The sequence below is a fragment of the Nomascus leucogenys genome, chromosome 8 (assembly GCF_006542625.1).
Source record: "Nomascus leucogenys isolate Asia chromosome 8, Asia_NLE_v1, whole genome shotgun sequence".
In the NCBI taxonomy this organism is placed as follows: Eukaryota; Metazoa; Chordata; class Mammalia; order Primates; family Hylobatidae; genus Nomascus; species Nomascus leucogenys.
Window position 1 is genome coordinate 86,584,768 of NC_044388.1, and position 14,943 is coordinate 86,599,710.

Below are 14,943 nucleotides of genomic sequence, written 5' to 3' on the forward strand. Positions count from 1 at the left end.
TTATAAATGGCAAAAGTAGTTGACTGTCAACATACAAGGTGACTAGGATGAATGTATGAAAAGAATGTATGTGAACTTAAAAAATTTCAAAGCATTACAAAAAAATCATCTTTTGTTAGGCAAGAAACATGAATTGAGTGACTCTATTACGTTTAGCATTTTGCTGGAGTAGCGTTAGAGAGAACACAAAGACATTGTGGAGGCCACAGAGAGCTCAGCCTACAGTGGAAAAAGGCAAGCATATGATGACATTGTTATGAGATAGTTGCCTTGGCATCAAGAGAAGGAGAGAAAATGAACACACTGTCTGGAGAGGTTGAAGATGACTCTATAGAAGAAGCCAAGTCTCAGATTTTGTCAAATGGAGAAGGAGGCTCATGTCTGGCCAAGGAAATATCACAATGAGGAGAGGTGAGAAGAATATGCTGTGTTAAAAATATTTTTAAATTGTCACCTTTTTTTCTAAAATAGGCTTTTTATTTTAGAATAGTTTTAGATTTACGTAAATATTGTGAAGATAGTACAGAGAGTTCCCACATATACCCCACACCCAGATTCCTGTATTAATATCTTACATTAGCATAATACAATTATAATTAATGAAAAAATATTGACTATTACTAACTAAAGTCAATACTTTATTCTGATTTCCATAACTTTTACCTAGGGGCAGCCGGGCGCGGTGGCTCACGCTTGTAATCCCAGCACTTTGGGAGGCCGAGGCGGGCGGATCACGAGGTCAGGAGATCGAGACCACGGTGAAACCCCGTCTCTACTAAAAATACAAAAAAATTAGCCGGGCGTGGTGGCGGGCGCCTGTAGTCCCAGCTACCGGGAGAGGCTGAGGCAGGAGAATGGCGTGAACCCGGGAGGCGGAGCTTGCAGTGAGCCGAGATCGCGCCACTGCACTCCAGCCTGGGCGACAGAGGGAGACTCTGTCTCAAAAAAAAAAAAAAAAAAAAAAGAAGAAAAAAAAAATTTTTACCTAGTGTCTTTTTATCGGGTCCAGGATCCAATCTAGGATATGATATTACATTTAGTCATAATGTCTCCTTAGGCTCCTTTTGGCTGTGAAATTGTCTGAGATTTCCTTGTTTTGGATGACCTTTACATTTTTGATGAATACTTGTCAAGCATTTTGTACAATGTCCCTCAGTTGGGGTTTGCCTAATGTTTTTCTCTAATAGACTGGAGTTACGGCCTTTTGAGAGGAAGATCACAGAGGTAGAGCACTGTTATTATCACTTCTTATCAAGTGTATATATTACCAATATGATACATCAGTCTTGATATTAACCTTAATCATCCAGCTGAGGCAGTGTTTGTCAGGGTTTTTCACTGTAAAGTTTCTGCCCCTCCAACCCCCACTTCCATTCCTGTACTCTTTGTAAGAAAGTCAATATGCACAGTCCTACTCAAGGAGTGAGGAGTTATGCTCAACCTTCTTTAGGGTGAAATAGTTATTATATAAATAACTTTGAATTCTTTTGCATGGGAGATTTGTCTGTTATCCCCATTTATTTATTCAATCATTTATATAAACCAGTATTGACCCGTGGGTGCTTATTTTATACTTTGGTTTATGATCCAATAATTTATTTATTTTGTTGCTTACATTGTTCCAGCTTTGGTCAATAAGAACTTAAGAGTTTGCTTCTATATCACTTGACCTACCCCTCATTGTGGTTTTTTGCATACTTACTTTCTGGCACTATTGGATGGTCCAGGCTTATCTCATATATTTCCTGCTTGAGGCCATTTCTCCAAGAATTTCTGGTACTTTTTATTGTATTAGAAATCAAGATCTGAGTATAGGTGTGCTTGTTGCTACTGGAATGTTATTGCTTCTAAGGCTTGTCAGCTGACAAGGAAATATACGTCTGAAAACTAACTCATGTAAATACATATACGTATAAACATCTCTGTATGCAACCATTTGTGTCAATACTGAGCTAAAAATGAGTTCAGACTGATGTCTCCCACCCTAATCTATTACAATATGGATCATTTCAGCCTTCTCTCCTTGTAGATTCTTTGGGGATTTTCTACATAGATCATCATGTCAAATAATAACAGTTGCATTTCTCCCTTTCCAATATGTATCTGTTTATATTTTTCTCTGATTATATTGCACAAGCTAGGGCTTCCATTAAGATATTGAACAATTTGCTGTTTGTTTTGTTGTGTTCCGTTTTTGTGTTTCTAATTTGCTTATTCATTGATGTTTTTTAAGATAGTAACGATGAATCCTTCAGCTGGTGAATAAAATCCTCCAGGTTTTAACATTTTACAGTTGATTTTATAAGCATTTAAAATGGCTTGAAATAAATCTAGTTGTTCAAAACCAATAAAAAAGATATTGAACAGGAGTGGTGGGAGAGGATGCCCATGCCTCATTCCTGATCGTGATGGGGTAAACGTCCAGTCTGTCATCATTAAGTATGAGATTGGTTGTAGGTTTTGTGTAGGTGTTCTTTATCAAGCTGAGAATGTTCTCTTCTATATTCCTAAGTTGTGAGTGTAATAGTTGGGGCTCCATAGTCAGAGGGACAGAACAAGTAGGACACACACACACACGAAAGGGAGTTTATTGAGGAGAATTGGCTCACATGATTACAGAGGTGAAGTCCCACAATAGGCCATCTGTAAGCTGTGGAATGAGAGAAGCCAGTAACATGGGTTAGTCCTAGCCTCAAACCCTCAAAACCTGGGAAGCCAACAGTGCAGCCCCCCAGTCTGAGGCCAAAGGCTTGAGAGTCCCTGGGAAGCCACTGATGCAAGTTCCAGAGTACAAAGGCCAAAGAACCTGGAGTCTGATGTCCAAGGACAGAAGGAGAAAAAGGCATCCCCCTCCAGAAAGAGAGAGAGAGAAGTTCACCAAAGAATATGCCCCCTCTTTGGCCTGCTTTGTTCTCACCTCAGTAGTAGGCAGTGGATTGGATGGTGAACACCCACACTGAGGGGAAATATTTTTCTCCCAACCTACTGTTTCACACACCATCTAAGCATTCCTTAATCCAATCAAGTTGACTCCTAATATTAACCTTCACACTGTGTTCTTTTTTTTAAAAGCGTAAATGGATGTTGGATTTTGTCATGCTTTTTTTGAGGTCAGTTGATATAATCGTATGATTTTTCTTCCTTAGCCTGTTGATGTGATGGTTACACTAATTTTTGAATGTTGAATCATGCTTACATAACTGGAATGAACTCTACTTGGTTGTGGTGTTTAATTATTATCATTATACATTATTAGATTCAATTTGCTAATATTTTATTGAGGATTTGGTGTCTAGCTTATGTAAGTTATTGATCTGTAGTTTTCTATCTTGTGATTTTTTTATCTGGTTTTGATATTAGAGCAGTGTTGGCCTTATGAGATAAATTAGGAAGCTTTCCCTCTGCCATTTTTCAGGAAAAAAAAAATGAAGGATTGATATTATTTCTTCATTAAATGTTTGGCAGGATTCACTAGTAAACTATGTGGGCTTGGTTTTCCTTTTTGAATTTTATTGATTATTGATACAATTTCTTTAATACACATGGAACTTTTCAAGTTATCTGTTTCTCCTTGTATAAGCTTTAGTAGTTTCTGTCTTTCAAGGAATTGGTCTATTTTATCTAAGTTATCCAACTTGCGGGCATAGTGTTGTTCATAGTATTCCTTTATTATCCTTTTAATATCATAGGATCAGTAGAGATGAATCCTCCTTTCTGACCTTGTTCATTTGTGTCTTTTCCTTTTTTTGGTTATAAATTTTATTGATCTGTTTAAAGAACCAGTTTTTGGTTTCATTGATTTTTTTCTATTATTTTTCTGTTTTTAATTTAATTTATTTCCATTCTGATTATTCTTGCTTATACTTAAATTACCATTTCCCCAGTTTCTCATGGAAAAAAATATTAAATTACTGATTCTATACCTTTCTTCTCTTCTAATAAATATATTTAATGCTATTATTTTACCTTTAGGAACTGTTTTTGCTAAATCCCACAGATATTGGTAAGTTGAATTTTCATTTTCATCATGTTAAAATTATTCTTAAAATTTATCTTGCTCCTTTAACCCTTGTGTTATTTAGAAGTCTATTGTTAAATTTGCAAATATTGGGGGATTTTCCAGCCATCTTTTTGTTATTATCTCTAGTTTAATTCCACTGTGGTCTTTAAACAAACTTTGTAGGGTTTCTATTCTTCCATGTTTGTTAAGATGTGTTTTATGACCCAGAATATATTGGTGACTATGAGCTGAAGAAAAATGTGTATTATGCTGTTATTGGATGAAGTATTCTATAAATGTCAAAAGAACAAGTTGATTGATAGTATTGTTAAGGTCAACTGTATCCTTACTGTTATATTCTGTCTGTTTGATCTATTACCTACAGAAGTATGTTAAAGTTTCTGACTATAACAGTGGATTCCTCTATTTCTCCTTGCAGTTCTGTCAGTTCTGGCCTCATGTGTTTTGCTGCTGTCTTCAGTTAGGATTATTATGCCGTATTAAAGAATTGATCACTTTATCATTATTTAATGCTTTTCTTTTCCATAATAGTCTTACTTTCTCTGAAGCTAGCTTTTTCAGAAATTAATATACCTCCAGCTTTTTTTGATTGGTGTTAGCAAGGTATATCTTTCTCCATCTCTTTATTTTTAATTTATCTGTGTCTTTGTATTTAATGTAGTTTTCTTGTAAATATGAGGTTGGATTTTATTTTGTTTATCCACTCTGACAGTCTCCTTTTTTTTTTTTTTTTTTGATACGGAGTCTCACTCTGTCGCCCAGGCTGGAGTGCAGTGGCGCGATCTCGACTCACTGCAAGCTCCGCCTGCAGGGTTCACGCCATTCTCGTCTCAGCCTCCCAAGTAGCTGGGACTACAGGTGCCCGCCACCACGCCGGACTAATTTTTTGTATTTTTAGTAGAGGCGGGGTTTCACCGTGTTAGCCAGGATGCTCTGGATCTCCTGACCTCATGATCTGCCCGCCTCAGCCTCCCAAAGTTCTGGGATTAACAGGCGTGAGCCAACACGCCCGGCCAATGGTCTCCATTTTTAATTGGTGTATTTAGACCATTCATATTTAAAGTGATAATTAATTTAGTTGAGTTAATATCTACTGTGCACATATCTGCCTTCTATTCATTACCTTTCTTATTTGTTTCTGTTACTTCCTCTTTTTCTGTTTTTCTTGTTTTAATTAAATATTTATATTTTCATTTTCTCTCTTCCCAGCATCTCAATTATAATTCTTTATAAATTTTGTTTGTTGTTCTAGACTTTACAATATCTAGTGAATTATGCAGGCATGACCTTATCTGTAATATCAATCAGATTGTGATAAATAATGAAATAATAAGATGATAAAAGTAATGTAAATACCTTTCTCTGAGTTTTTACTAGTCAAGCGCTATGCTAAACATTTGTTATAATGATCACAGTTAACAGTGAAGATCTTGCTGGGTTTCTGGATAGTAAAACCTGTGAAAATATGTCCCCTAATGCCCCAAGCCTCCAGCCTCCAGGGGTTTGTCCCTCTAATGATCGTTCACCCTCACCTTTCAGCAGTTCACCAAAATTACCATTTAAGTGTTCCTTTCAGTTTATGGCTCCAGTGCGTTTCTGCTTCAGATAAGAGGATCTCAGCTGTGTTTCTCTGAGTGAGCTTATTTCTCTAGATTTCAGGGTTACAGTTGGCTCTGCAATCTCAGTTCTCTGAGGGTTCCAAGAAAAGTCATTGATTTTCAGTTTTTACAGGTTTTACTTGTTTAAGAATAGGAGTGATGACTTCTAAGCTTTTTACATGTGAAGGTGAAACTGGAGGTTCAAGGAGACAATTTTCACGTGGCTGGAATATAAGCGGTATGAATAAGATGTGATAAGCGAGGGTATAAAAATAGGTATGGCTGGGATTTCAGCAAGGTTTTTTTGTGCCACGCTAAAAGTTTGGACTATATGTTTTAAGCCAGAAATGTGCAAATATGGAAGAGTTTTAGCTGGGTAGTCACACAGCCAAAATGATTACCTTGGTGGCAAAGTGGGGGTTAATTCCCTGGGGACTGGAGGCACCGACATGATGCAGTCAGAATTATGCAGTGGCATCACAAATACTTGTCCCATTTAGATGTCTTAGGTGCTTTTAATGCTATTGTTTAGTTGTTATTTCAGCAGGACATATGTCACTGTTTATTTTAATTGAACTAGAAAGAAAGCTTTTTGTGTTATCTTGTTCCATACTGCTTTCCCAATGTACTAGGGATAGCAGATACTTAAATAGCAATTGAATTGGGTGAACAAAATCACGTAGGAGTTTCAATGCAATTTCAGCTCAAGCTACCTCTGGTAGGTATGTTGCTGGAAATATAGGTTAGATGAGACTTAATATATTATTTTCTGTAAGCCTTTTGAAGTCATGTTAATTTTATACTTTCGAGTGAAGAAGGGGTAAAAAGAAATTTGCTTCTCTTTCTGATTTTTCAAGGATTATTGTGGCAAAATTACAAAGAGAACGATTTATAGCATCACATATATTTATATTGTTAAAGTAATACACATGATTTCATGCACAAATCAACAGATATATATTGATACATTTTCACAACAAAGCCTAGGAAATCATTGTATCAAAGGCTAATGGACTTGATAAGCACTGAGGTGACACTGTCAATAAGTCAGACACTGTGTTAGGCACTATAGATGAAATGTGAATATGATAGACCTGTCTTAATGACTCAAAATCTAGTAGATTATGCAGGTATGACATTATCCAAAAATCAGATTGTCATACATGATGAAATAATAATAAGATGATAAAAATAATGTAAGTATCTTTCTTTGAGTTTTTGCTAGCCAAACTATGCTAAACATTCTTTATAATGATCGCAGTTAATCTTCATCGCAATCATATGTCGATATTATACCCATTTTATAGGTGAAAAATATGAGACTCAGGGACCTTAAGTGTTTTGCTCAAGGTCATGGTAAGCAGAAAAACCAGGATTGGAAAGTACATCTTTCTGACTCCAAAACTTTCACTCCCATCTGTTACACTCTATATTAAAGGTATAGGAACACAGAAGGTATGATTAATTCTATCTGGATGAGTCAAGAAAAGCTTCCCAGGGAAGGTAGCATTTAAACTAGATTTTGACAGAAGAGTTGGATACTGCCAAGCCAAAAATAAAGAAAGGAGCATGTAAAACAGAAGAGCAAGAAAAAAGGGAAGTAGGGGTTCAGGATTGGTAAAATATGTGGAATGGCTGGAGCCATTGGATGGCACATGGATGGCATCTGTGGGTAAAGAGGCCTGGTCTGGATGAGGCTGAACAAAATAGAAGGGTGAAGGATGTTTACTGCCGTGGTAAGGCATGAATTATAAGCCACAGAAAATTTTGGAACGGAAGAGTAAGTGACCTGATCATATCTGAGTTTTAGCAAGGTTACACTGGAGGCTTCTGAAGGATCAAGTGCAGTGAAGCAAGCCTGGAGGCAGGGAGAACATTTTGAGGGCTGTTATGAATACAGCAGAAAGAAGTTTTGAGAGCTAATTCTTAATACCAAGTCAAAAATATTTTAATATCCCAGATCAGAATACTTTAGATTCCCTTATAAGAGAAAAAACCTCTTGATTTTCTTGAGATTTGCACTCACTAATAAATTGAAATCGTTTCAATGCCTGGGTTATAGGATGAGTTAATCCCAGCTTCAGGGTTCTGAATTTTACAGAGAAATCCTACTGTTTCTTCTGAACAAAGAAAGATAAAACAAAAATGCTCCAACTTCATCATGCTTAGAATATTAATCAATGTCCATTTATTCTTTGAAAGAATATTCAATTCCTACAATGTCCTAGACATTCCTAGTCAAAAAAATTTATTGAACACTAGATATAAAGCACTGTGCTAGGCACTAGAAATAGAATGGTGAACAAAACACACATGGATTGTGTTTCCAGATGGTTTACAATCTAAAAAATTGGGGATATGGTAAGAAAGTGCCCAAACTTCGAGAAAAAAGATACCAAAATTTTAAAGGAACACAGGGTCACAATCTCCTTTTGATTAGATTTTAGAGCTGATTTAATTCTGTATGTATACCTCACTTTTTCTCCACTCTGGGTATCCAAACCACTGTTCTCTCCTGGTTTACTATTTCCCTCAGGTTTATCTCCAGATGTGGCATGGTTTTGGCCCATTCCTTTGCCATGTAGCTCAAAACTTGGTCTAGGTAACTCGGGTTGTCTAGTAACTGTCAAGATCTGACTAACCTGGTCTCAGGATCCTCTTGCAAACAGAAAATATCCCAATATAGATACATGGTTCTTGGTACTGGACATTTGATTGGGATAGTCTTCTTCAGACTTATGATTGTCTTCCTTAAACAACATTGGAGTTCAGGATCCTGAAGTTTGAAAGTTAAAATATGGCTTCTAATCATAATATGTTTTCATCTATTTTTGTGAAAACTTAAATGATTTTGACTAACTTAAAATGTTTCAATCCTAAAGTTATTTGAAAAGAGTAATTAGGCCGGGTGCAGTGGCTCACGCTTGTAATCCCAGCACTTTGGGAGGCCGAGGCGGGCGGATCACGAGGTCAGGAGATCGAGACCACGGTGAAACCCCGTCTCTACTAAAAATACAAAAAATTAGCCAGGCGTGGTGGTGGGCGCCTGTAGTCCCAGCTACTCGGAGAGGCTGAGGCAGGAGAATGGCGTGAACCTGGGAGGCGGAGCTTGCAGTGAGCCGAGATCGCGCCACTGCACTCCAGCCTGGGTGACAGAGCGAGACTCCGTCTCAAAAAAAAAGAAAAGAGTAGTTAATAAAGTGTATTTTGTGGTAGAAGGAAGTCCAATAAATTTTCTTATGTTTAATCCATGAACTTGAAGTTCTTTTACAAAGCATGGACACGTGTCCTTGTTAGCAATTAAGCTAGAAAGAGTCTTTAAAATGCAGCCGGACACTAAAGTGAGAAGTTTGGGTGACATCCAGACATTTACAAGCAAGTATCAATGGGATATATCACGCAACTGGAAATAACGAACCTCTTAATTTCTGGAGGGGGCAGTGATGAAACTTGTTGGTGGGCAGGAGTCTGAGAAAATGGACAAGTGAATTATGTGTCACAGGAAAGTAAGGATCCCTCAGCCAAGACCTCTTTTAATTGGCAATGGGCCTGTTTGAGATTGGAGCAGACTCTCATCAAGTGAAGGCAGACCGTCATAGATGGGCCATCTGCTCTGTTTCCTCAGCAATGGCACTTGTTCAGTTCTTACCTTTAGAACCTGCTCCCTTTGATGAGATAAACAATATGTTTGAAGCACCATAGATGCTGTGCAGCTTAGCAGAGAAATGATGTTTTATGAAGTGTCATCCTGTGCAGCCATCTGCAGAAAGTCACATTTGACTATCCTTGGGGACTAGTTCCATTTATCTGAGTTTCGATTCCATCCATTGAAAACTGTCAATTTATTAGTTTAAACATAGCATACTGCACTGCCCCTTTTCTTGGATGATGAAAGGGTTTCCATTATACAGTCATTCATGGATAAAAGTCAGTTATTGGAGACAAATTATTTGATGGGAGTACAATATAGAAAATGATAATGCCAGATGTCCTAACAAGAGTTAATTGTCAACCAATTTCCTGTCTCCTGTAAATGAATTATTCAGAACTATGAACTGTCGCACCTCAAGATTAGCTAGAAATTGAGTTGTATAAATAAACGAGTCACAAAAAGAATTGTATTAGTCACTAATACATAATTTAAGACATTTTAAAATTTCAATTTATTCAAAATGATGTAATGAGACAAAGGCATTACTTAACACTGAAATACATTGTCACTTAAATCCACTTCTGTATATATATATATGTATTTGTATATATATATATATATACACACACACATATATACATAGAGATGCAAAAATTTTGTATATTTACAAAAATATGTACATATATGTATATATATGTTTTCTAAACAAGTATTTTCTTACATAATCACAAAGCCAAAGTTAACAATAATTCCCTAGTAATGTAGAATACCAAATGCATGTTAACATACCTTCAGTCATACCAAAAATATCTTTTCAGACTTGATTTTTTTTTTTTTTTTTTTTTTGAGATGGAGTCTCGCTCTGTCGCCCAGGCTGGAGTGCAGTGGCGTGATCTCGGCTCACTGCAAGCTCCGCCTCCCGGGGTTCACGCTGTTCTGCTGCCTCAGCCTCTCTGAGTAGCTGGGACTACAGGCGCCCGCCACCACGCCCGGCTAATTTTTTTGTATTTTTAGTAGAGACGGGGTTTCACCATGGTCTCCATCTCCTGACCTCGTGATCCGCCCATCTCGGCCTCCCAAAGTGCTGGGATTACAAGCGTGAGCCACCGCGCCCGGCCTCAGACTTGATTTTCTTTAATAAGTTCTCCTCATTGCAAATGGTTGTTATGTTTCTTAACTATCTTTTTCCCCAAACTTCATTGAGGTAAAAATGACATGTAAAAGTTGTATACATTCAAGGCACATTATTTTGTATATGTTTTGACATACATATACATTGTGAAATGATTACCACAATCAAGCTAATTAACGTATCTATCACCTCACGTAGTTACTTTTTATGATGAGAATACTTAAGATTTACTCTTAGTAAATTTTAAGTATACAATATATTATTATTAATTCTAATCACCGTGCTGTACTTAGGTATCCAGAACTTACCATTGCAAGTCTACATCCTTTGAGCAACATCTCTCTATTGTTGCCATCCCCTATACCCTGTTAACCATCCTTCTAGTCTCTGTTTCTATGAGGTTGATGTTTTTAGATTCCACATATAAGTGAAGTAATGCAGTATTTGTCTTTCTTTGTTGGTTTATTTCATTTAGCACAGTATTCTCAGGTACATCCGTGTTGTTTCAAATGGCAGAATTTTCTTCTTTTTAAAGGCTGAATAATGTTCCGTGTGTGTGTGTGTGTGTGTGTGTGTGTGTGTGTGTGTGTGTGTGTGTATGTATGTATTTATCCATTCATCTGTTCATGGACTTAGGTTGTTTCCATATCTTGGACATTGTGAATAATTCTTCAATGAATACTAGAGTGCAGATTTCTCTTTCAGATAATGATTTATTTTCTTAAATGTACCACCAGAAATGGGATTTCTGGATCATGTGGTAATTCTACTTATTTGAGGAAACTTTATACTGTTTCCCATAGTGGCTGTACCAATTTACATTACCACCAACACTACACAAGGGTTTTATTTTTTCCACATCCTCATCAATACTTATTTTTTGATTTTTTTTTTCGTAATAGGGATCCTAACATCCGTGAGGTGATATCTTGTGATTTTGATTTGAATTTCCCTGATAATTAGTGATGTTGAATACTTTTCCATGTACCTATTGACCATTTGTATCTTGTCCTTGGAAAAATGTCTACTTTGACTAAGTTTCCACCATGTTGTTTATTTTTGTACTATTAACTTGTATAGGTTCTTTATATAGTTTAGATAGTAACCTCTTATTGCATATAGGGTTTCCAAATCTTTTCTCTCATTCTGTGGGTTGCATTTTCATTTTGTTGGTTGTTATGAGTGCAGAAATATTTTGGTTTGATGTGGTCCTACTTGTTAATTTTTGCTTTTGTTCCCTGTGTTTTTTATATTCTATCCAAAAAATCTAATGTGATGGAGCTTTTCTCTCAGATTTTCTTATAGGAGTTTTACAGTTTCAGGTATTATATTTAAATCTTCAATTCATTGGTGAGTTGATTTCTGTGCATGGTGTAATTTAAGGATTCAATTACTGTTTTACTGCATGTGGATAAACAGTTTAACGCACACTGTCTATTGAAGAGACGGTGTTCTCTCTGTTGTATATTCTTGATGCCTTTGTCAAAGATAAGTTGACCATATATGTGTGAGTTTATTTCTGCACTTTTTATTCTTTTCCATTGCTGTATGTGTCTGTTTTTATGCCAATACCATATTGTTTTGATTATCATAGATTTGTGATATGATTTGAAATCAGGAAATTTGATGCTCCCCGCTTTATTCTTCTTGCTCAAGATTGCTTTAGCTACTCAGAGACTTTTGTGATTCCGTATGAATTTTACGATGGTCTTTTCCATTTCTGTAAAATATGCCTTTGAAATTTTGGTAGGGATTGCATTGAATCTATAGATCATTGTGGATAGTACAGACATTTAGACAACATTGAGTCTTCTAATCCATGAACATGAGATGTCCTTCAGTGTTTTTGTGTCTTCTTCAGTGTGTTTTATTAATATTTTGTAGTGTTCAACTCATAGGTTAAATTTACTTCTAGGTATTTTATTCTTTTTAATGCAACTGTAAATGGGATTTTTAAAAACTTAATTGTGAGATAGCTCATTAGCATATGGTGATTTTTGTTTGCTGGTTTTGTATCCTGCAGCTTTACTGAATTTCTTTATTCTAACAGGTTTTTGGTGAAATTCTCCATATATATATATATATATATATATATATATATATATATATATATTTAAAATTACATTATCTGCAAACAGACAATTTTATTTCATCCTGTCCAGTTTGGATACCCATTTTTTTCTTTTCTTGACTAATTTATCTGACCAAGACTTCCAATACTATGTTCAATAAAAGTGGCAAGAGTTGGCATCTTCGTCTTGTTCTTATTCTTAGAGGAAAAGTTTCCATTTTTTTTTTTTCATTGAATATGATGTTAGCTCTTGGGCTTGTAGTATATGGCCTTTACTGTGTTGAGGAACATTCCTTGTATACCTAATTTGTGACAGTTTTAAGATCATGAAATGTTGTTGGATTTTGTCAAATGCTTTTTCTGTATCTTTTGAGATGATTATATAATTTTTGTCCTTTATTCTGTTAATGTGGCATAACACATTTATTGATTTGCATATGTTGAAACATCCTTGTAACCCAGGAACAAATATCACTTGATCCTGGCATATGATCCTTTTAATGCATTGTTGAACTTGGCTTGATATAGTATTTTGCAACTACGTTCATCAGTAATATTGGCTTGTAATTTTCTTTTCTTATTGTTGTCCTTAACTGGCTTTTAATTTTGGATATTGGCTTGTAATTTTCTTTTCTTATATTGTCCTTATCTGGCATTGGTGGCAGGTTATGCTGGTCTCATAAAATGTGTTAATAAGTGCTCCTTCTTCTTCAATTGTTTTGGAAGAAGTTTAGAGGTATTGACATTAATTCTTTAAATGTTTGGTGGAACATTGAAGCCATCTGATCTCGAGGTTCTTTTTGTTGAGAGAGTTTATTTACTAATTTAATATTCTTACCAATTTTAGGTTTACTTAAATTTTCTATTTTGTCATGAGTCAATCTTGGTAGTTTGTATGTTTCTAGAACATTCGTCTCTTCTAGGTTATCTAATTCGTTGGCATATACTTGTTCATAGTAGTCTCATGATCTTTTGTATTTTTGTGATATCAGTGGTTATGTCATCTTTCATTTCTGATTTTATTTGAGTCTTTAGCTGATGATTTGTCAATATAGGTTATCTTTTTAAAAAACTGTTGGTTTCATTGATCTTTTCTAATGTTTTTCTAGTTTTATTTTTTTCTTTTCTGATCTTCTTTGTTATTTCCTTCTTTCTACTAAATTCAAGCTTACTTTATTCTTTTACTACTTACTTGAAGTGTAATGTTAGGTTGTTTATTTGACATCTTGTTTTTTTTTTTTTTTTGAGACGGAGTCTCGCCGTGTCACCCAGGCTGGAGTGCAGTGACGCAATCTGGGCTCACTGCAAGCTCTGCCTCCTGGGTTCACGCCATTCTCCTGCCTCAGCCTCCCAAGTAGCTGGGACTACAGGCGCCCACCACTATGCCCGGCTAATTTTTTGTATTTTTAGTAGAGACGGGGTTTCACTATGATAGCCAGGATTGTCTCGATCTCCTGACCTCATGATCCGCCTGCCTCGGCCTCCCAAAATGCTGGGATTACAGGCGTGAGCCACCATGCCCAGCCTATTTGACATCTTTCTTTTTCTTCATGTAGGTGTTTATTGCTATAAACTTCCCTCTTAGAACTGCGTTTGCAGAATCCACAAGTTTGGTATGTTGTGTTTTCAGTTTGTTTGTCTCAAGATATTATTTTTAAATTTTTCTCTTAATTTCTTCTCTGCCCCATTGATTATACAGGAATGTGTTATGTAATTTCCATATATTTGTGAATTTTCCTAAAATATTCCTGTTATTGACTTCTAATTTCATACTATTTTGGTCAGAAAAGATACTTGATATAATTTCAGTTTTCTTAGATTGGCTAAGGCTTGTTTTGTGGCCTAACATATGACTTAGCCTGGAGAATGTTTTCTGTGTTTGAGAATAATGTATATTCTATTGCTGTTGGATGGAATGTTTTGTATATGTCTGTTAGGTCTATTTGTTCCAAAGTGTTGCTCAAGTCTAGTATTTTCATACTGATTTTCTATCTGCATGCTCTATTCATTGTTAGAAGTAGGGTATTCAAGCCTATTATTATTATTGTATCACCGTCAATTTCTCCCTTCAGATGGATTAATATTTACTTTATATATTTAGGTGCTATGATTGGTACATATTATTTACAATTGTTATATCTCCTTAAAGAATCAATGCTTTTATCATTATTAAATGTCCTTTTTTATTGTTTTTACACTTAAAGCGTATTTTGTCTGGTATAAGTATAGCTGCCCCTGCTCTTTTTCTGTTTGCATGGGATGTTGTTTTCCATCTCTCAACTTTCAGTCTATGTGTGTTCTTGAAGCGGAAGTGAGTCTCTTATAGACAGCATTTAGTTTTTGTGTGTGTGTTTTTTTTTTAAAATCGGTTTGGCCACTCCATATGTTTTGATTGGAGAATTTAATCCATATACATTAAAGGTAATTATTGATACATAAGAATTTATTATTGTTTGTTAATTATTTTCT